This window comes from Trachypithecus francoisi, unplaced genomic scaffold (genome assembly GCF_009764315.1).
Source record: "Trachypithecus francoisi isolate TF-2019V2 unplaced genomic scaffold, Tfra_2.0 Lachesis_group10, whole genome shotgun sequence".
In the NCBI taxonomy this organism is placed as follows: domain Eukaryota; kingdom Metazoa; phylum Chordata; class Mammalia; order Primates; family Cercopithecidae; genus Trachypithecus; species Trachypithecus francoisi.
In genome coordinates this window covers 19,245,108-19,266,898 of record NW_022681455.1, presented here as the reverse complement: position 1 = coordinate 19,266,898, position 21,791 = coordinate 19,245,108, and the positions used below count along the sequence as shown (strand labels likewise).

The 21,791-nt window shown below is 38.9% G+C and overlaps 1 long non-coding RNA gene across 1 annotated transcript in view; it reads right to left on the bottom strand.

Annotated features, from left to right (window-relative positions):
* Positions 1–21,791, bottom strand: part of LOC117086778 — a 57,529-nt gene that overhangs the window by 14,180 nt on the left and 21,558 nt on the right. The window contains exon 3 of the long non-coding RNA XR_004438572.1: positions 15,469–15,618. This is a non-coding gene — a long non-coding RNA (uncharacterized LOC117086778). The remainder of the gene's footprint in view (positions 1–15,468; positions 15,619–21,791) is intronic.

Below are 21,791 nucleotides of genomic sequence, written 5' to 3'. Positions count from 1 at the left end.
ATAATCATGTGGTTTTTGTCTTTGGTTCTGTTTTACGTGATGGATTACGTTTATTGATTTGCGAATGTTGAACCAGCCTTGCATCCCAGGGATGAAGCCCACTTGATCATGGTGGATAAGCTTTCTGATGTGCTGCTGGATCCGGTTTGCCAGTATTTTATTGAGGATTTTTGCATCGATGTTCATCAGGGATATTGGTCTAAAATTCTGTTTTTTTGTTCTGTCTCTGCCAGGCTTTGGTATCAGGATGATGTTGGCCTCATAAAATGAGTTAGGGAGGATTCCCTCTTTTTCTATTGATTGGAATAGTTTCAGAAGGAATGGTACCAGCTCCTCCTTGTACCTCTGGTAGAATTCAGCTGTGAATCCATCTGGTCCTGGACTTTTTTTGGTTGGTAGGCTATTAATTATGGCCTCAATTTCAGAGCCTGCTATTGGTCTATTCAGGGATTCAGCTTCTTCCTGGTTTAGTCTTGGGAGAGTGTAAGTGTCCAGGAAATTATCCATTTCTTCTAGATTTTCTAGTTGATTTGCATAGAGGTGTTTATAGTATTCTCTGATGGTAGTTTGTATTTCTGTGGGGTCGGTGGTGATATCTCCTTTATCATTTTTTATTGCATCTATTTGATTCTTCTCTCTTTTCTTCTTTATTAATCTTGCTAGCAGTCTATCAATTTTGGTGATCTTTTCAAAAAACCAACTCCCGGATTCATTGATTTTTTGGAGGGTTTTTTGTATCTCTATCTCCTTCAGTTCTGCTCTGATCTTAGTTATTTCTTGCCTTCCACTAGCTTTTGAATGTGTTTGCTCTTGCTTCTCTAGTTCTTTTAATTGTGATGTTAGAGTGTCAATTTTAGATCTTTCCTGCTTTCTCTTGTGGGCATTTAGTGCTATAAATTTCCCTCTACACACTGCTTTAAATGTGTCCCAGAGATTCTGGTATGTTGTATCTTTGTTCTCATTGGTTTCAAAGAACATCTTTATTTCTGCCTTCGTTTTGTTATGTACCCAGTAGTCATTCAGGAGCAGGTTGTTCAGTTTCCATGTAGTTGAGCGGTTTTGACTGAGTTTCTTAGTCCTGAGTTCTAGTTTGATTGCACTGTGGTCTGATAGTTTGTTATAATTTCTGTTCTTTTACATTTGCTGAGGAGTGCTTTACTTCCAATGATGTGGTCAATTTTGGAATAAGTGCGATGTGGTGCTGAGAAGAATGTATATTCTATTGATTTGGGGTGGAGAGTTCTGTAGATGTCTATTCGGTCTGCTTGGTGAAGAGATGAGTTCAATTCCTGGATATCCTTGTTAACTTTCTGTCTCATTGATCTGTCTAATGTTGACAGTGGGGTGTTGAAGTCTCCCATTATTATTGTATGGGAGTCTAAGTCTTTTTGTAAGTCTCTAAGGACTTGCTTTATGAATCTGGGTGCTCCTGTATTGGGTGCATATATATTTAGGATAGTTAGCTCTTCCTGTTGAATTGAACCCTTTACCATTATGTAATGGCCTTGTCTCTTTTGATCTTTGATGGTTTACAGTCTGTTTTATCAGAGACTAGTGTTGCAACCCCTGCTTCTTTTGTTCTCCATTTGCTTGGTAGACCTTCCTCCATCTCTTTATTTTGAGCCTATGTATGTCTCTGCATGTGAGATGGGTCTCCTGAATACAGCAGACTGATGGGTCTTGACTCTTTATCCAGTTTGCCAGTCTGTGTCTTTTAATTGGAGCATGTAGTCCATTAACATTTAAGGTTAATATTGTTATGTGTGAACCTGGTCCTGCCATTATGATATTAACTGGTTATTTTGCTCGTTAGATGATGCAGTTTCTTCCTAGCCTCGATGGTCTTTACATTTTTTCATGTTTTTGCTATGGCTGGTACCAGTTGTTCCTTTCCATGTTTAGTGCTTCTTTCAGGGTCTCTTGTAAGGCAGGCCTGGTGGTGACAAAATCTCTAAGCATTTGCTTATCTGTAAAGGATTTTATTTCTCCTTCACTGGTGAAACTTAGTTTGGCAGGATATGAAATTCTGGGTTGAAAATTCTTTTCTTTAAGAATGTTGAATATTGGCCCCCACTCTCTTCTGGCTTGTAGAGTTTCTGCTGAGAGGTCTGCTGTTATTCTGATGGGCTTCCCTTTGTGGGTAACCCGCCCTTTCTCTCTGGCTGCCCTTAAGATTTTTTCCTTCATTTCAACTTTGGTGAATCTGGCAATTATGTGTCTTGGAGTTGCTCTTCTGGAGGAGTATCTTTGTGGCATTCTCTGTATTTCCTGAATTTGAATGTCGGCCTGCCCTACTAGGTTGGGGAAGTTCTCCTGGATGATATCCTGAAGAGTGTTTTCCAACTTGGTTCCATTTCCCCCCTCACTTTCAGGCACCCCAATCAGACATAGATTTGGTCTTTTTACATAATCCCATACTTCTTGCAGGCTTTGTTCATTTCTTTTTCTTCTTTATTCTTTTGGTTTCTCTTCTCGCTTCATTTCATTCATTTGATCCTCAATCGCTGATACTCTTTCTTCCAGTTGATCGAGTCGGTTACTGAAGCTTGTGCATTTGTCACATATTTCTCGTGTCATGCTTTTCATCTCTGTCATTTCGTTTATGGCCTTCTCTGCATTAATTATTCTCGTTATCAATTCTTCCACTCTTTTTTCAAGATTTTTAGTTTCTTTGCGCTGGGTACGTAATTCCTCCTTTAGCTCTGAGAAGTTTGATGGTCTGAAGCCTTCTTCTCTCATCTCGTCAAAGTCATTCTCCATCCAGCTTTGATCCATTGCTGGCGATGAGCTGCGTTCCTTTGGAGGGGCAGATGCGCTCTTATTTTTTGAAGTTCCAGATTTTCTGCCCTGCTTTTTCCCCATCTTTGTGGCTTTATCTGCCTCTGGTCTTTGATGATGGTGACGTACTGATGGGGTTTTGGTGTAGGTGTCTTTCCTGTTTGTTAGTTTTCCTTCTAACAGTCAGGACCCTCAGCTGTAGGTCTGTTGGAGATTGCTTGAGGTCCACTCCAGACCCTGTTTGCCTGGGTGTCAGAAGCGGAGGCTGCAGAAGATAGAATATTGCTGAACAGCGAGTGTACCTGTCTGATTCTTGCTTTGGAAGCTTCTTCTCAGGGGTGTACTCCACCGTGTGCGGTGTTGGGTGTCGGTCTGCCCCTAGCAGGGGATGTCTCCCAGTTAGGCTACTCAAGGATCAGGGACCCACTTGAGCAGGCAGTCTGTCTGTTCTCAGATCTCAACCTCCGTGTTGGGAGATCCACTGCTCTCTTCAAAGCTGCCAGACAGAGTCGTTTGCGTCTGCAGAGGTTTCTGCTGCTTTTTGTTGTTGTTGTTTAGCTGTGCCCTGTCCCCAGAGGTGGAGTCTACAGAGACAGGCAGGCCTCTTTGAGCTGCTGTGAGCTCCACCCAGTTCAAGCTTGCCAGTCTTTGTTTACCTACTTAAGCCTCAGCAATGGCGGGCGCCCCTCCCCCAGCCTAGCTGCTGTCTTGCCGTTAGATCGCAGACTGTTGTGCTAGCAATGAGGGAGGCTCTGTGGGCGGGGGACCCTCCCGGCCAGGTGTGGGATATAATCTCCTGGTGTGCCCGTTTGCTAAGACCCTTGGTAAAGCGCAGTATTGGGATGGGAGTTACCCGATTTTCCAGGTGTTGTGTGTCTCAGTTCCCCTGGCTAGGAAAAGGGATTCCCTTCCCCTTTGCACTTCTCAGGTGAGGCGTTGCCTCGCTCTGCTTCAGCTCTCACTGGTCGGGCTGCAGCAGCTGACCAGCACCGATTGTCCAGCACTCCCTAGTGAGATGTACCCAGTACCTCAGTTGAAAATGCAGAAATCACCGGTCTTCTGTGTCGCTCGCACTGGAAGCTGGAGACTGAAGCTGTTCCTATTCGGCCATCTTGCTCCACCCCCCCAGGCATCAATATTTTTAAAGCTCCCTGACATGTCCTACCTGGGTTGAGAGACACTGCATGTGCTGTGCCAGTGGTGTAATGATTATGATGTATATTAGGCATCAAATGATTCATTATGCCACCTTATATCTCAACTCACTGCAGCTGGGACTCAGACACCTCATCTTTGTTTCACATATAGAATTAACAAAATTAATTTCAGGTTCTATCATACCTTTACTAAGATGAACATTGTTTCAGTGATCAGAGAATTGCCTCTAGTGTTTCTTACATATTGGCTTTCACAATATTTTGAGAACTAATAGTCTACTCTGAGCAAATATTAATATCATTCCATGTGAGTAAATTTCATCCTGGAATTGACTGTGGGCAATTCATGATTTCATGAGCATTGGGGTCTCTATTCCTTCGCTGGAAATTTTGATACCACCGATATATGTTACATTTTAGGCACATTTAACTGTGCAGCCGGTGTTAGGTTAGACTCTACCCTTCATGCTCATGACTCGTTAATATCCGCTAATTTCAGAAGATCTTTTGAATATCGTAGAGAAGTGTAGGTCTATGTTACTCATCAACATTTTTCTAAAGCTCATCATGCTCCAACATTAGAGAAGTTTCAAGAAAGCTTCATCTTACTATTGACACCTTGATATGACCTGTCCTCAAAGAAGAACTGTCATGTTTGTGATCAGTATCTTTCCTCAAATAGCAATGGAAACATTGGTCTGGAATTATTGAGTCATTTTACTTAGTGACAATTATGGTAGTCTATAGATACTAGAGATTGTTATGCATTTATTACATGATCTTTACTTAGAACCATTTTTACACGATCTTTGTTGGCTCTCTTGTAAATCTGTTTCAGAGCAGGATCCTCAGGCAGCTGTATTTGAAATGAAGCTTTGTTAGATGAGAAATCAAATTCACAATCCTTCTGTGGTTTTGTTGCAAGAGCTCCATCTGGAAATGGACCAGCCCTTACTGCCTCAGCATATGTCCCAGGGACTACATTCTCCCAATAATTGAACACTTTGATTCCAAATACAGCACAGTTTTCTCTCTCCATGCTGTTATTCACCTATCTCTGAGCATGCAAATTTCAGGAAGCTAAAGGGAGTGTGGAAAGACATAATGAAGAAATAAAAAAACCTCATCATAATTAAGTGATGCTGAAATACTTTTATAGTTTGTATTCTGCCTAGGAGTTTAAAGGGTTTTTACTTAGTTCTGACTTTGCTCACCTGTAAACCAACCGAGTTCCCCTCCATTTCCCCGCAGATTGGCATTTTAGTGTTACAAACCAACCTTCTGTCATTACTCAATGGACTTCATCAAAAGACAAGGGACTTTTTTCATTATAAAGCTCCTGGGTGTAATAAAATGGCTTACATTGTTTAAGGGAAAAGGGGGACAAGAAACTAATATTTTCATTCTAGAACCTACACACACACACACACACACACACACACACACCCCTGTATATCCACAATCCAGATGGCTATGGTGCCCTGGATGGGGAAGAAATAATCCACTTACTGCTTCTTTTGCTTTTTATATGGACTACCACGAATGGCCAATCCTGACCAATCCTGACCCTCAGGGACTGCTCTTTAAGTGTTCTTACAATTGAAATAGAATTGGAAGTGTTAGTTTCTGGACCATGTCACCACAGGTGGAAACACAATGGTTAAACTAGGATGGACAGAAACTAAGGAGTCAATCAACTTTAACCTGGATTGGCATCCAATATGGAGGATTTCCATAATAATAACAGGATATAGTTCTCTTTAGGCTTCCCTTTATCCTTATCTCTGATATATTAGATTCTTACATATTCTCTGTTTTTAACTGAAACAGCCTGCTGCTAAAGCCTTTAGACTACTCTAATTCTGGAAGACTAATTTCAGACTACTCTGCCTCCTCACAGAGGGAATGAAAGTCAGGGAGAGATTCTAAAGGCATAATCCTGAAAAGACAGTTCTGCTTGCAGATCTAGGGCTTTCATTTAAAAGAATGACTCAAAAGGCCATTTCTAGGCTCATGAATCTCAAAGTCAATGTCGATGAGTATTATCTCAGACACTTATAAGAAATGCATACCTTCAAGCCCCTTTTTTCTGATTTGGAAGTTCTGAGTTCAGGTTTGGGGCCAGGGGATCTGATATTTCACCGCATATGATCCTGACGTAGTTGTGTGGAATACACAATAAGAGTCACTAAACTAAACTACAAGATACTTGAGAATACAGAAATAGGAAGTTTCTTAGATTTTTCTTGAGATGTGGATTTTAAGGTATATTGTTATATTTTCTCTTAGTTTATTTTAAATACCAGGTAACCCTGAGACACCCTGAAACCTGAAAGTCATATAAAATTATGTCTAATTTAGTGTGCCTGAGTACATGAATTGGTTCAGACTAGCTAATGAGGACACATTCATTCATTTGGCAAATAAACTTTTTTTTTTTTTTTTTTTTTTTTGAGATAGTCTCGCTCTGTTACCCAGGCTAGAGTACAGTGGCATGAACACAGCTCACTGCAGCCTTGACCCCCTGGGCTCAAGCAATCCTCCTGCCTCAGACTCCCAAGTAGTTGGTACCAGAGGCGTATGCCATCACACCCAGCTAATTTTTTTTCTTAATGTTTTTATTTTCATGGAGAGAGGGTCTTGCTGTGTTGCCCAGGCTGGTCTTGAACTCCTGGGCTCAAGCAATCCTCCTGCCTTGGCCTCCCAAAGTGTTGGGATTACAGGCATGAGCCGCTGTGCCTGGCCTAGTTGAACTCTTGCTCAGCTAAGAATTGTGCAAGGTACTGGTGGCACAAAGGCAAATGAAATGCAGTTCTTGCCCCTTGAGGAGTTCATTTTAGTGGAAGAAACAGTGATATAAATTAATTAAATACAGTGATATGTAAAAGTGTTATCGGTGCACGTATGACAATATAATTTACTCTGCAAGGGAAGATTTAACAGAGACAATTGGAGCTGAGCTTTGTTTTCAACTATTGCTAGGAAATTGCAAGACACAGAAGAGAAGTCTCTGATAAAACAGACTTTAAACCATCAAAGATCAAAAGAGACAAAGAAGGCCATTACATAATGGTAAAGGGATCAATTCAACAGGAAGAGCTAACTCTCCTAAATATATATGCACCCAATACAGGAGCACCCAGATTCATAAAGCAAGTCCTTAGAGACCTACAAAGAGACTTAGACTCCCATACAATAATAATGGGAGATTTCAACACTCCACTGTCAACATTAGACAGATCAACGAGACAGAAAGTTAACAAGGATATCCAGGAATTGAACTCATCTCTGCACCAAGCGGACCTAATAGACATCTATAGAACTCTCCACCCCAAATCAACAGAATATACATTCTTCTCAGCACCACATCGCACTTATTCCAAAATTGACCACATAATTGGAAGTAAAGCACTCCTCAGCAAATGTACAAGAACAGAAATTATAACAAACTGTCTCTCAGACCACAGTGCAATCAAACTAGAACTCAGGACTAAGAAACTCAATCAAAACCGCTCAACTACATGGAAACTGAATAACCTGCTCCTGAATGACTACTGGGTACATAACGAAATGAAAGCAGAAATAAAGATGTTCTTTGAAACCAATGAGAACAAAGATACAACATACCAGAATCTCTGGGACACATTTAAAGCAGTGTGTAGAGGGAAATTTATAGCACTAAATGCCCACAAGAGAAAGCAGGAAAGATCTAAAATTGACACTTTAACATCACAATTAAAAGAACTAGAGAGGCAAGAGCAAACACATTCAAAAGCTAGCGGAAGGCAAGAAATAACTAAGATCAGAGCAGAACTGAAGGAGATAGAGTCACAAAAAACCCTCCAAAAAATCAATGAATCCAGGAGTTGGTTTTTTGAAAAGATCAACAAAATTGACAGACCGCTAGCAAGACTAATAAAGAAGAAAAGAGAGAGGAATCAAATAGACGCAATAAAAAATGATAAAGGGGATATCACCACCGACCCCACAGAAATACAAACAACCATCAGAGAATACTATAAATGCCTCTACGCAAATCGACTAGAAAATCTAGAAGAAATGGATAATTTCCTGGACACTTACACTCTCCCAAGACTGAACCAGGAAGAAGTTGAATCCCTGAATAGACCAATAACAGGCTCTGAAATTGAGGCAACAATTAATAGCCTACCCACGAAAAAAAGTCCAGGACCAGATGGATTCACAGCTGAATTCTACCAGAGGTACAAGGAGGAGCTGGTACCATTCCTTCTGAAACTATTCCAATCAATAGAAAAAGAGGGAATCCTCCCTAACTCATTTTATGAGGCCAACATCATCCTGATACCAAAGCCTGGCAGAGACACAACAAAAAAAGAGAATTTTAGACCAATATCCCTGATGAACATCGATGCAAAAATCCTCAATAAAATACTGGCAAACCGGATACAGCAGCACATCAAAAAGCTTATCCACCATGATCAAGTGGGCTTCATCCCTGGGATGCAAGGCTGGTTCAACATTCGCAAATCAATAAACGTAATCCAGCATATAAACAGAACCAAAGACAAGAACCACATGATTATCTCAATAGATGCAGAAAAGGCTTTTGACAAAATTCAACAGCCCTTTATGCTAAAAACGCTCAATAAATTCGGTATTGATGGAACGTACCTCAAAATAATAAGAGCTATTTACGACAAACCCACAGCTAATATCATACTGAATGGGCAAAAACTGGAAAAATTCCCTTTGAAAACTGGCACAAGACAGGGATGCCCTCTCTCACCACTCCTATTCAACATAGTGTTGGAAGTTCTGGCTAGGGCAATCAGGCAAGAGAAAGAAATCAAGGGTATCCAGTTAGGAAAAGAAGAAGTCAAATTGTCCCTGTTTGCAGATGACATGATTGTATATTTAGAAAAACCCATCGTCTCAGCCCAAAATCTCCTTAAGCTGATAAGCAACTTCAGCAAAGTCTCAGGATACAAAATTAATGTGCAAAAATCACAAGCATTCTTATACACCAGTAACAGACAAGCAGAGAGCCAAGTCAGGAATGAACTTCCATTCACAATTGCTTCAAAGAGAATCAAATACCTAGGAATCCAGCTTACAAGGGATGTAAAGGACCTCTTCAAGGAGAACTACAAACCACTGCTCAGTGAAATCAAAGAGGACACAAACAAATGGAAGAACATACCATGCTCATGGATAGGAAGAATCAATATCGTGAAAATGGCCATACTGCCCAAGGTAATTTATAGATTCAATGCCATCCCCATCAAGCTACCAATGAGTTTCTTCACAGAATTGGAAAAAACTGCTTTAAAGTTCATATGGAACCAAAAAAGAGCCCGCATTGCCAAGACAATCCTAGGTCAAAAGGACAAAGCTGGAGGCGTCACGCTACCTGACTTCAAACTATACTACAAGGCTACAGTAACCAAAACAGCATGGTACTGGTACCACAACAGAGAAATAGACCAGTGGAACAGAACAGAGTCCTCAGAAATAATACCACACATCTACAGCCATCTGATCTTTGACAAACCTGACAAAAACAAGAAATGGGGAAAGGATTCCCTATTTAATAAATGGTGCTGGGAAAATTGGCTAGCCACAAGTAGAAAGCTGAAACTGGATCCTTTCCTTACCCCTTATACGAAAATTAATTCAAGATGGATTAGAGACTTAAATGTTAGACCTAATACCATAAAAACCCTAGAAGAAAATCTAGGTAGTACCATTCAGGACATAGGCATGGGCAAGGACTTCATGTCTAAAACACCAAAAGCAACGGCAGCAAAAGCCAAAATTGACAAATGGGATCTCATTAAACTAAAGAGCTTTTGCACAGCAAAAGAAACTACCATCAGAGTGAACAGGCAACCTACAGAATGGGAGAAAATTTTTGCAACCTACTCATCTGACAAAGGGCTAATATCCAGAATCTACAAAGAACTCAAACAAATATACAAGAAAAAAACAAACAACCCCATCAAAAAGTGGGGAAAGGATATGAACAGACATTTCTCAAAAGAAGACATCCATACAGCCAACAGACACATGAAAAAATGCTCATCATCACTCGCCATCAGAGAAATGCAAATCAAAACCACAATGAGATACCATCTCACACCAGTTAGAATGGCAATCATTAAGAAGTCAGGAAACAATAGATGTTGGAGAGGATGTGGAGAAATAGGAACACTTTTACACTGTTGGTGGGATTGTAAACTAGTTCAACCATTATGGAAAACAGTATGGCGATTCCTCAAGGATCTAGAACTAGATGTACCATATGACCCAGCCATCCCACTACTGGGTATATACCCAAAGGATTATAAATTACTCTACTACAAAGACACATGCACACGTATGTTTATTGTGGCACTATTCACAATAGCAAAGACTTGGAATCAACCCAAATGTCCATCTGTGACAGACTGGATTAAGAAAATGTGGCACATATACACCATGGAATACTATGCAGCCATAAAAAAGGATGAGTTTGCGTCCTTTGTAGGGACATGGATGCAGCTGGAAACCATCATTCTTAGCAAACTATCACAAGAAGAGAAAACCAAACACCGCATGTTCTCACTCATAGGTGGGAACTGAACAATGAGATCACTTGGACTCGGGAAGGGGAACATCACACACTGGGGCCTATCATGGGGAGGGGGGAGGAGGGAGGGATTGCACTGGGGAGTTATACATGATATAAACGTTATGCACATGTACCCTAGAACTTAAAGTATAATAAAAAATAAAAAAAGAAAAAGAAAAAAAAAAAAAATTCTAGACAAAGATTATAAATTCATTATTATCTTTTACAGACACATACATGTAATTGATCATGGTAATTAACTCACAATGTCTTATGTTTTACTAAAATTAAAGAATTTAAAATTATCTGGGTTATTTAGCATTAGCAAAAGAGTAAAGAAATTTTTCTTGTTATAAAAAAAAAAAAAAGACACAGAAGAGAAGAAAAAAATTGAGAAATAGGAAAAAAATGTCATGCAAAGGCAAGGAAGTAAGAAATAGCCTTTTGTATTCTAGACATGCTACAAAGTTCAAAAGTTTAGAAAGATGCACTAGTGATGGGGAACGGCAGGAAATAAGGTACGCAGGAGAGACCCTTGAGACTATGCTACACAAAATGCTATGTACGCTTTTGGTGTATGATAAAATGAGGACCATTATGAGAGAAAACAGACACCTAAATAAATGAAGGAATGCACTACACTCATAGATGGGAAGACTCCATATTTTAAACATAAACATTTTAAATTGAAGCATAAATATAAAACAATCAGAATTAATATTTGATTAATATTTGATTAGTTTTGTGAAAGTTGGTAAACCTATCCTAAAATTTGTGTACAAAGTCAAAAAATAGCCAAGATAGGCCAGGCACGGTGGTTCACACCTGTAATCCTAGCACTTTGTGAGGCCAAGACGGGTGGATCACCTGAGGCCAGGAGTTCATGACCAGCCTGGCCAACATGGTGAAACCCCATCTCTACTAAAAACACAAAAAGTTAGCTGGGTGTGGTGGCTGGCACCCATAATCCCAGCTACTTGTGAGACTGAGGCAGGAGAATCGTTTGATCCCAGGAGCCGGAGGTTGCCATGAGCCGAGATCAGGCCATTGCAGTCCAGCCTGAGCACAAACTCCGTCTCAGGAAAAAAAAAAAAAAAAAAAGAAAGAAAAAATAGTCAAGATAATTTTGAAGAAACAGAACAAAGTTAGAGGTCTTACTCTGAAATCTTGTGACTCACTATAAAGCTATAATGATTCGGGCAGCATGGTATTATTATCACAGTAACTATATAGATCAATGGAATAAATATTAATAGAATAAAGAATATTAATAAAGAAATGCACTCAAATATGCAATAATCAGTTTATAAAGAGATACCACTATACTACAGTGAAAAAAAGATAGCCTTTTCAATAAACAGCATTAGGCTCATTGAATATCTATATGGAAAAAACATAAATTTTATCCATACCTCACACCGTGCACAAAAATTAATTCCAGATGGTCCACAGATCAAAAAGTTAAAGGTAATTTTCTTTTTGAGACAGGATTTTGCTCTGTCACCCAGGCTGGAGTGTAGTGGTGCGATCTCGGCTCACTGCAACCTCAGCCCCCTGGGCTCAGGCAATTCTCCCACTTCCTCCTCCTGGGACTGTCGGCACGCACCATCACACCCAGTTAATTTTTTGTATTTTTTGCAGAGATGGGGTTTTGCCATTTGCCAAGGGTGGTCTTAAACTCCTGGGCTCAAGTGATCCGGTCGCCTCGGACTCCCAAAGTGCTGGAACTACAGGAGTGAGCCGTAGCACCCAGCCAGTTAAAGGTAAATTAATAACCATTCTAGAAAATAGCATCTATGCAGAGATTTTTTTTAAAGAAAAACTAACCAAAATGAAAAGCCTTGAAAAATTGGATCATATGAACATGAAAAGCCTATGTTTATCAAAACACTCATAAGAGTAATAAGGCAGGGTACAGAGTAAAAAATTCTTGCCATGCATATGTCGAGAATGGAATCATGTGCGAAATATGTAAAGAACTTCTACCAAAAAATCAAGTCAAAGCAACCAACCAACTTTTAAAAAATGTTCAAAATGTTTGAAAGGGCATTTCATCAAAGAAGATATTCAAATCATCAATAAACATATAAAAATAGAGCCAATCTCATTAGTCAGCACGGAGTACAATTTAAATCCAACGAATAAAGCTATATGCTCACTAAATGCTAAAATTGAACACACTAACAACACAAACTGCTACCAAGATTTGAATTAAGGGACACTCCTATATACTGTTACAAGAAACCAAAAAACGCTATAACCACTTAGGAAAAGCATTTAGCAGTATTTATAAATATGAACATTTCTACAACCCAACATTTGCCTTCCTAGGGACATAGCTAATAAAACTGCATATATATTTAACCCAAAGATAAGTAAAATATGTTCACAATGCACTCTTTACAATAGCCTAAAACTGAAAAATTCAAATGTCTATCAATGGCAGACTGGATAAATTAACTGTAGTATATCCACACAATGGGAATCGTATTCAACAACAAGAATGAACAAAGTACTGCTATACATAACACAAACATCAACTTTATAGTAGAGCAAAAGAAAACAGACACAAGTAAATTGTAGCATTATTCCATTTATGTAAAGTTCAAAAACTGAAAAAGCTAATTGGTAACAATAGAAGTCCTATGAGTGGTTACTTCTGGGAAGAGAAAAAGCAAGAGGTTTTGGGGAATGCTAGTGTTCTTTTTTATGTGTGGTGGTTACACATAAAAAGTTACAAGTGTGTTCATTTTTTTTGAAAATTCACTAAACTCTACACTTATGATTTGTGCAGACTTCTGTCAGTTATAATTTAATAAAATTCACATTAAACACTTTTTGCAGTAATTTAATTAGAATGGAGGAAGCATGTCATTTTCTCAGATGGGACATGGCTTTTTCTAGCATTATGTTGAAAGGAAACTTTTTTCTTGCTGTATTTTGTTTCCTCTTGGACATGTTTTAAAAAACAAATCTTGAAGTGATTTGCCTTAAAAAAGAGAGAGATTATCACACAAGTGCAGAAAATAGATGATGAGAGCCTAAATTGTGTGGAGAGAGGGACATGAGGCAGATTAGAAGCAATGTTTCAGAGATAGAAATCGCAGGATTTGAAGTTCAATTATCTGTAGGATGATGGAAGAGGAAGATAAAAGTCATCCTAAAGTTTCTAGCTTGATAGATTTGAATGATTATGCAGTTGGATCTAATGAGTCTTTTTTAAAAAAAATGTTGGACATGTTTGTGGTATTAGAGAGTTATCTGAATGGACATATTTTTATGCAAATTGAAAATATAGATCTGGAACTTAGTGAAAAGAACAAGAGTAGAAATATAAATCTGGGTCTCTTCAAATGTGTTTTATGTCTTGAATGTACATTTTATGGCTAAAGCCTTGAAAATAGATGCAATATCCACTTCATTATCCTGGGGAAATGTGTAGTAGTATAAGGAAAGAGGAGAATAACTGACAGAGGTGGAAAGTGAAGTGAAGAAGGAGATTTCAAGCAAGGAGCCCATTTGCAATCCATCTTAACTACTTATATTTTAAGTATTCCCAACATGTCTCAATACTCAGTTGACCTAGGTAATTATTACACTCTCTTGTTGTCCTCTGGTATTTATTTTCTAAATATAAAAATTATTAAAAACATTACAAATAGTACCTGGTGTTCCACAAAACTTAATTTATCACTAACTTCTGAACTGTAGTGTTACCAGAGAACAGTATTATATTAAGTCTGTTATAATTATAGTTATTTCAGGAATATTTTACAACTTAAGTAAAACTGATGTTAACTTATCATATTTACAGCCTCACAAGGGAATTTCAGAGGTCTGAATCAGATATTTGTAATAATTTCCTGAAAATGGATATTTTTTAGAAGAACCACATTTTAAACCAGCATTGATCATGAAATATTTCCAGGTTTGAATAAGATGACCAACACATAATTATAAAACTGTCTTAGTTGCTAAAAATATCATAGTTATTTTTAATTCTAGTGATCCATTTCAATTTACTGGCAATCACAACACATCCTCTGAATCCATACTAATAATTCCTAGAGTGAGAGAAACACATTGTACTCCCTTTTGGTAAATCTATTGTTGTGACTGACTATTGTTATGTAGCCAATCACCCCCAAAACTTAGTAGCTTAAAACAGTACTGTAAACTAGTTCAACCATTGTGGAAAACAGTGTGGCGATTCCTCAAGGATCTAGAACTAGAAATACCATTCAACCCAGCCATCCCATTAGTGGGTATATACCCAGAGGATTATAAATCATACTGCTATAAAGACACATGCACACGTATGTTTATTGCGGCACTATTCATAATAGCAAAGACTTGGAATCAACCCAAATGTCCATCTGTGACAGACTGGATTAAGAAAATGTGGCACATATACACCATGGAATATTATGCAGCCATAAAAAAGGATGAGATCGTGTCCTTTGCAGGGACATGGATGCAGCTGGAAACCATCATTCTCAGCAAACTATCGCAAGAACAGAAAACCAAATACCATATGTTCTCACTCATAGGTGGGAATTGAACAATGAGATCACCTGGACACAGAAAGAGGAACATCACACACCGGGCCCTATTGTGGGGAATGGGGAGGGAGGAGGGATAGCATTAGGAGATATACCTAATGTAAATGACGAGTTAATGGGTGCAGCACACCAACATGGCTCGTGTATACATATGTAACAAACCTGTACGTTGTGCACATGTACCCTAGAACTTAAAGTATAATAAAAAATTTTTAAAAGAAACAGTCCTTATTTGAATATATGACACAGTCTAGGGGTTAGGAATGCTGGCAGTGCCCAGCAGGGCAACTCTCTGCTCCCTGTGGCATTAACTGAGGCACATTAGTGGAATTCAGCTAGTGGTTGGACTACATAGAGGGCTGAAGAAGATGTCACTCACATGTTTGGCATCTTGGCAGGGGTGGCTCGAGGTATGGGCTCAATGTGACCAGCAACTGAAGCAGCTGCAAGTGACCCTTCTCTCCATCATGGTGGTCTTAGAGTAATCAGACTTCTTACACGGTGTTTCAGGGTTCCTGGAGACAGCATTCTTAGAGAAAAAAGGGAACACTGCTAATTTCTTAAGACCTGAGTCTGAGCCAGTACAGCATTGTTCTGGCAGTTACCATCTTGTTAAACAGTCACAGAAACCATTCAGATTGAAGAAGAAGGGTATAGATCCTAACTCTTGATGGGAGGAATATCAAATAATTTGAAGTTTTCTTTAATTCACTACACAAATGTAATAATAATTCATTTATGATACTGTTTACTAAATGTTTTGTGTATACCAACATAGATTTTAAAAATAAAAGCAAACCTAAAAATAGTCCAGTTTAATAAAGTACATTAATTAGTCTCTTTTTAAAAAGACAGATGATGGGCCGGGCACGGTGGCTCAAGCCTGTAATCCCAGCACTTTGGGAGGCCGAGGCGGGCGGATCACGAGGTCAGGAGATGGAGACCATCCTGGCTAACATGGTGAAACCCCGTCTCTACTAAAAAATAAAAAAAACTAGCCGGGCGTGGTGGCGGGCGCCTGTAGTCCCAGCTACTCGGGAGGCTGAGGCAGGAGAATGGCGTGAACCCGGGAGGCAGAGCTTGCAGTGAGCTGAGATCCGGCCACTGCACTCCAGCCTGGGTGACAGAGTGAGACTCCGTCTCAAAAAAAAAAAAAAAAAAAAAAAAGACAGATGATGTATACAAATCTGAACCTGGTAATATCTGGAACGAAAATTTCAGAATAAAAATGAAATAGAGAATTCTGAATATTTATAGATGGTATTAAATAACAGATACGGTGAAAGCAGAGAAAGACTGAAAATTAACTCAATTATTTTTGATGCCTTGATTTACTGGAAATAAATTTAGACTCTTCCACTTAGAGAATAAATATGATCCTTGATTCTTTTCTCTAGTAACCATTAAAAGTAATACATATTAAAATTTTTCTACATGGTTACATTTCCATGTATTTGGTTTTAATGCATAAATGTCAGGAAAAAGAAACTTACTACAACTGTGTTCCTCTTGTATGCTAGGCTTTATGTTAAGTGCACTATTTATATAACTAATTTAATCCTCAAACTAATCTTTGAGTTAGACATTGTAACCCTCATTTTACGGATGAGGAGACTGAGGTTCAAATAAGTTATATATAAATACACACATACAACTATATACATGCTCTGATATTATATATAAAGTATGTTGCATTATGTGTATATATATAATACATGTTCATAGTATAATAGGTATATATGTGTGTTTATAATACATAATATGCACATACTATATATATTTATCATTAGTCACATAATATATATAGTATATAGTATAATATTATATATGTTCATATGTATTTTGGGGTGGAGGTACATTTTTCAGACCATAAACCCTCTTTCTGTTTCTTAGGCTAGGAATTAAGTACCATGGCAGTCTGTGGGATGTAGCATCCTGCTTCATATAGGGCAGCATGCAAAGATAGCTTTTAAATTATGACATGTTCCTATGTACACTGCAGGTAAGCTTTCTGAATATGTCTCTTCTTTAAGCATAAACAAAATCGAATGCATATTAATTATTATCAGCAGTCTTCACTGTAGATATGACAGATAGAATATTTTCAAACTGGGGTTTCAAAACAAAATCTGTACTACACCATAGTTTGAGTTCCAATAAGCATTGTTTTTCTCCAGGCGATCAACCACACTGAGCTGGCAGCTAAGAAAAGTGGAGATCACCATGACGTGACTGGGCAGGGCAGGACTAGTGCTGGCGGGATGCACAGGTCTGGTTTTCAATCATCTTAATAGCACCCTACTGAGCCAGAGCACAAAGAACCTGATTGGTATTTGTCTGATGCTGATTAGAGATATTTGTGCAAGACCTTCATTTGCATTAATCTTTAGAAGTGACCTGCCTAAAAGGAGCGGTTGGGGATTCTGGATTCAGACATGCTTCTATATGTTGGGAAAGAATGTCATGGAAAATAAAAAAGAGATAGGTTCACTTCTCCCCTTACTATAGAAATGCTCCAAAGACTGTAGAAATTTACAGATAAGAATGAAATTCTGCTTCATTACTTATTTCAATTGAATAGAAGCCAAGTTGAGACTAAGAAAGACAAACTATTTCTCTGTGCAGAGAGCAGTCTTCTGAGAACATCCACAGAAGAAAGGATGGGTCTGGATCTTAGTCACTAGATTGTGAACTCTTAACTAACTGAAACAATCTAAATTCATTTTACATGACACACAAGTCATAGTTTGGGTTCCCTCCAGAAGCATACACTTACACAAGGATTTAGATCTACAGTGAGTTGAATGGCATTCTCCTCCAAAAGACACATCCACTCAGAACCTGTGAATGTGACCTTATTTGGAAAAAGAGCCTTTGGATGTAATTAAGCTAAGGTTCTTGAAACGAGATCATCCTTAATTAGGGGATCCTAAGTCCAATGACAATTTCCCTTAGAAAATGGGGACAGAAGGATCTTCGACTATAGGAGAGGAGAAGGCAATGTGATGATGGAAGCAGAGACTGAAGTTACCCTGGCCCAAGCCAAGCTATCTGTGAAGGCACTAGCAGCTGGAAGAGGTAAGCAAGGATGCTCCTGTAAAGCTGGCAAAAGGATTTCTGGCCTCTAGAACTGTAGGAGAATACATTTTTGTTGTGTCAATTTCTCATGGCCACCACAGAAAACTAAAGTAAGTTCCAAGTAGTTTACCAATAAGGTAAAGGAAAACAGGGGTTGGGGAATCGGAAAGTGGCACAGCAACGAGGAAGCAAGCAATAGAGATGGTTACCTAACCAGCAATGTAAGAAGATGGATGCTGGGGAAAGGCTGGGAGGTGGCATAAAATGCATGCCTCAGAGTTAATGGATCTGAGGAGAAGGGAACTGGGGAATTTATACCCTTATTCCAGTTAGCCACTGCCCGAGGGCTATTCTCTGGGGGTGTTATTTCTCCAGAACTTTCAGCTTTTCGTATGAACAGCAAAGTTCACTCCAGCAGCAAGAGAGTGAGCCCACAAAAAGAAGCACAGGTACATCAGTTGGAGATCTTGTGATGGTGGTATGTTTCATTAATAACTCTGTTACCTTGGGTGAAGTACAGTAAGACCATGCATAGATCAAGAGAGGCTAATTGGAAAGAGTTGTAGTTTTATGCCCACACAATTTTCTTGGCAGAAGACAGACACCCCCCAACCTCACTACCTCTAACAAAAGACTACTCAGGGGAAGCACCAGGGTCAGTCCTGAGGCAGAGGGAGAAAGCAGAACTGTGGGCAAGCATGCTGGTTTCCAAGGGAAGGAATGGGCAAGAGAGGGTAACTGAGTTTAGGATTGGCTACTCTGAATAAGTTCAGCAAGCACTGGTGCACAGGGGCTCTCTTTAGTTGTCTGGTACCTGGCCCTTAGGTGCTTAGGAAAAGGGGATCATGGGCTGAGTCTGAGAATTCCATAATGGAGGTGACTGGGGTATAGACTTAATTTGGCTGATCAAGAAGATGAATTCACTGACTTTTATCCAGGGCCTCAGAACTGAGTAAAGATGGCATTTAAAAAACCATACCAAAAATTATATAGGTCTGATGAAAAAAATCAAAGAATAAATAAATGGAGAGATATTTCATGCTCATGAATAGGAAGACTCAATGTTGCCAGGTCATTTTTTCCCCACTTGGTTTATAAATTCAATGCAATCCCAATCAAAACCCCAGCAAGTTATTTCGTGAATATCAATAAATTGATTCTAAAGTTTATATAGATAGGCAAAAGACCCAGAATACACAATATTGAAGGAGAAGAACAAAGTTGGAAGACTGATACTACCCGGTTTCAAGATTGACTATAAAACTACAGTAATCAAGACAGTGTGACACTGGTAAAAGAAGAGACAAATAGATCGACGGAGGAGAAGAGAGAGCCTAGAAATAGACCCACACAAATTTAGGCAACTGATCTTTGAAAAGGGAGCAAAAGCAATACAATAGAGAAGAGGTGATCTTTTCAACATGGTGCTGGAAGAAGTGTACAATAACATGCAAAAAATAAATGAATCTAGGCACAAACCTTCAACCTTCACAAAAATAAACTTGAAACAGATCACCAACTTAAATGTAAAATGCAAAACTCTAAAACTTCTAGAAGATAACATAGGAGAAAATCTAGGTGACCTTAGTATTGGGGATAACTTTCAAGATACAACACCAAAGTCACAATCCATGAAATAAAGAACTGATAAGCTAGAAATCATTAATATTAAAAATTCTAGAGATTATGGTGCAGGAGGGCACTCTACACTCCACATGCAGGGAGATTCTCCAGGACTCTGGAGCACCCACTCTCCTGGATTAGGGGTTTAGGCTGTCCTGCTTCCCCTGTGCAAGAACTTGGAGCTGAGGGAGTTTCCCAGCTTCACATCTAGGCATGCTTCTGAGTGCTTTGTGGATGCCTACTGAATTATCCCTTAGAGCTGATGCTGATGCTTGTGCCTGCCATTAGGGGACCTGTAGGCAGACCTGCCTTACATGTCCCCATCTATTTTGCCCCTCGTCTCCTCAGGGCTGGGCAGAGAGCTCAGGCCATGTGCACTTCATGGATCAGTCCATTGTCTGAAGTAACAGAGAGCTTCTCCCAGTAAACAAGGATCAGGTGTATATCCAGCCACAATGGCCACAGCAAGCACTTACTGTTAAGTGCCATTTACTGGCTTACAGGTGTAACACAGCCCAATAAAGAACCTGCCAATAGAAGTACATATGTCTACAGAAGCAAAACCAAAAGACATTACCCAGCATTCTCTACAGTCTCAGCCCCTAGGGAGGAAGGGAAAGAGAAAGGAAAAGAAAAAATTATAAAAAGAAATAAAAGAGGAATAAAAAAGAACAATAATATTATGTGGAAATAAAGAAAAAGAAAAATTCCTATGTGCATAAAAATAATTACAAAAACTAGAAGTGTCAGTGTCTCCAGATGAGAAGGTACCAGTGCAAAAATTATGGCACTATGAAAAATCTGAATGTAGTGACACCACCAAAAGATCACATTTGCTATCCAGAAATGCTCCCTAACCAAAATGGAAACTCAGAAATGACAAAAAGGTAAAAAATTCAAAGCATAGACTGCAACGAAGCTGAATGAGATGCAAGGTAACGTTGAAAATTAATATGAAGAAACTTTTAAAGCAATCCAGGAAACACAGGAAGAGATAAACATTTTTAAAAGAAATCAATCAGAGCTTCTGGAATTGAAAAATTTGCCTAAGGAATTTCAAAATGCAATTGAAGGCCGGGCACGGTGGCACACACCTGTAATCCCAGAACTTTGGCAGGTCAAGGCACAGTGAGCTAAGTTCATGTCATTGCACTCCAGCCTGGGTGACAGAGTGAGACTCAATCTCAAGAAAAAAAAATTACAATTGAAAATTCTATCAATAGACTGGACCGAGCAGAAGAAACAATTTCAGGACTTGAAGACTGGCCTTTCAAATGAACCCAGTCAGATAAAAATAAAGAAAAAGGAATTAAGAAAAATAAATGAAGTCTTCAAGAAATATGTGATTATATAAAGCAACCAAACCTACAAATTGTTGAGATTTCTGAGAGATAGGAGAAAAACTAAAAAACAAGGAAAATATATTTGAGAAAATAACTCAAGGAAATTTCCCTAATCATGAAAAAGAGGTAGACACCCACATGCAAGAAATCCAGAGGACACCTGTCGCTCTAAAAAAAAGAGCATCCCCCAAGTCACTTATTCATCAGACTGTCCAAGGTCAATGCTAAAAAAAAACCCCAAAAAACAAACAAACAAAAAAACTCTTAAAGTCAGCTAGAGAAAAAGGCCAGATCACACATGAAGAGGACCCCATCAGGCTGACAGTGGACTTCTCAGCAGAAACTTTACAAACCAGTAGAGATTGGATGTCTAGTTTCAGCATTCTTAATGAAAAGAAATTCCAACCAAGAATTTCATATCCTGTCAAAATATGCTTCATAAGTGGAGGAATAATATATTTTCCAGACAAGCAAAGACTAAGAGAATTTGTTCCTACTAGACCAGCCTTACAAGAGATCTTTAAGACAGTTCTAAACATAAAAATAAAATAACGATATCTGCTACCACAAAAACACTCAAGTACATAGCCCATACACCCTATAGAGCAATCACACAATAGAAACTACAAAGCAACCAGCTAACAACTTCACAATATGA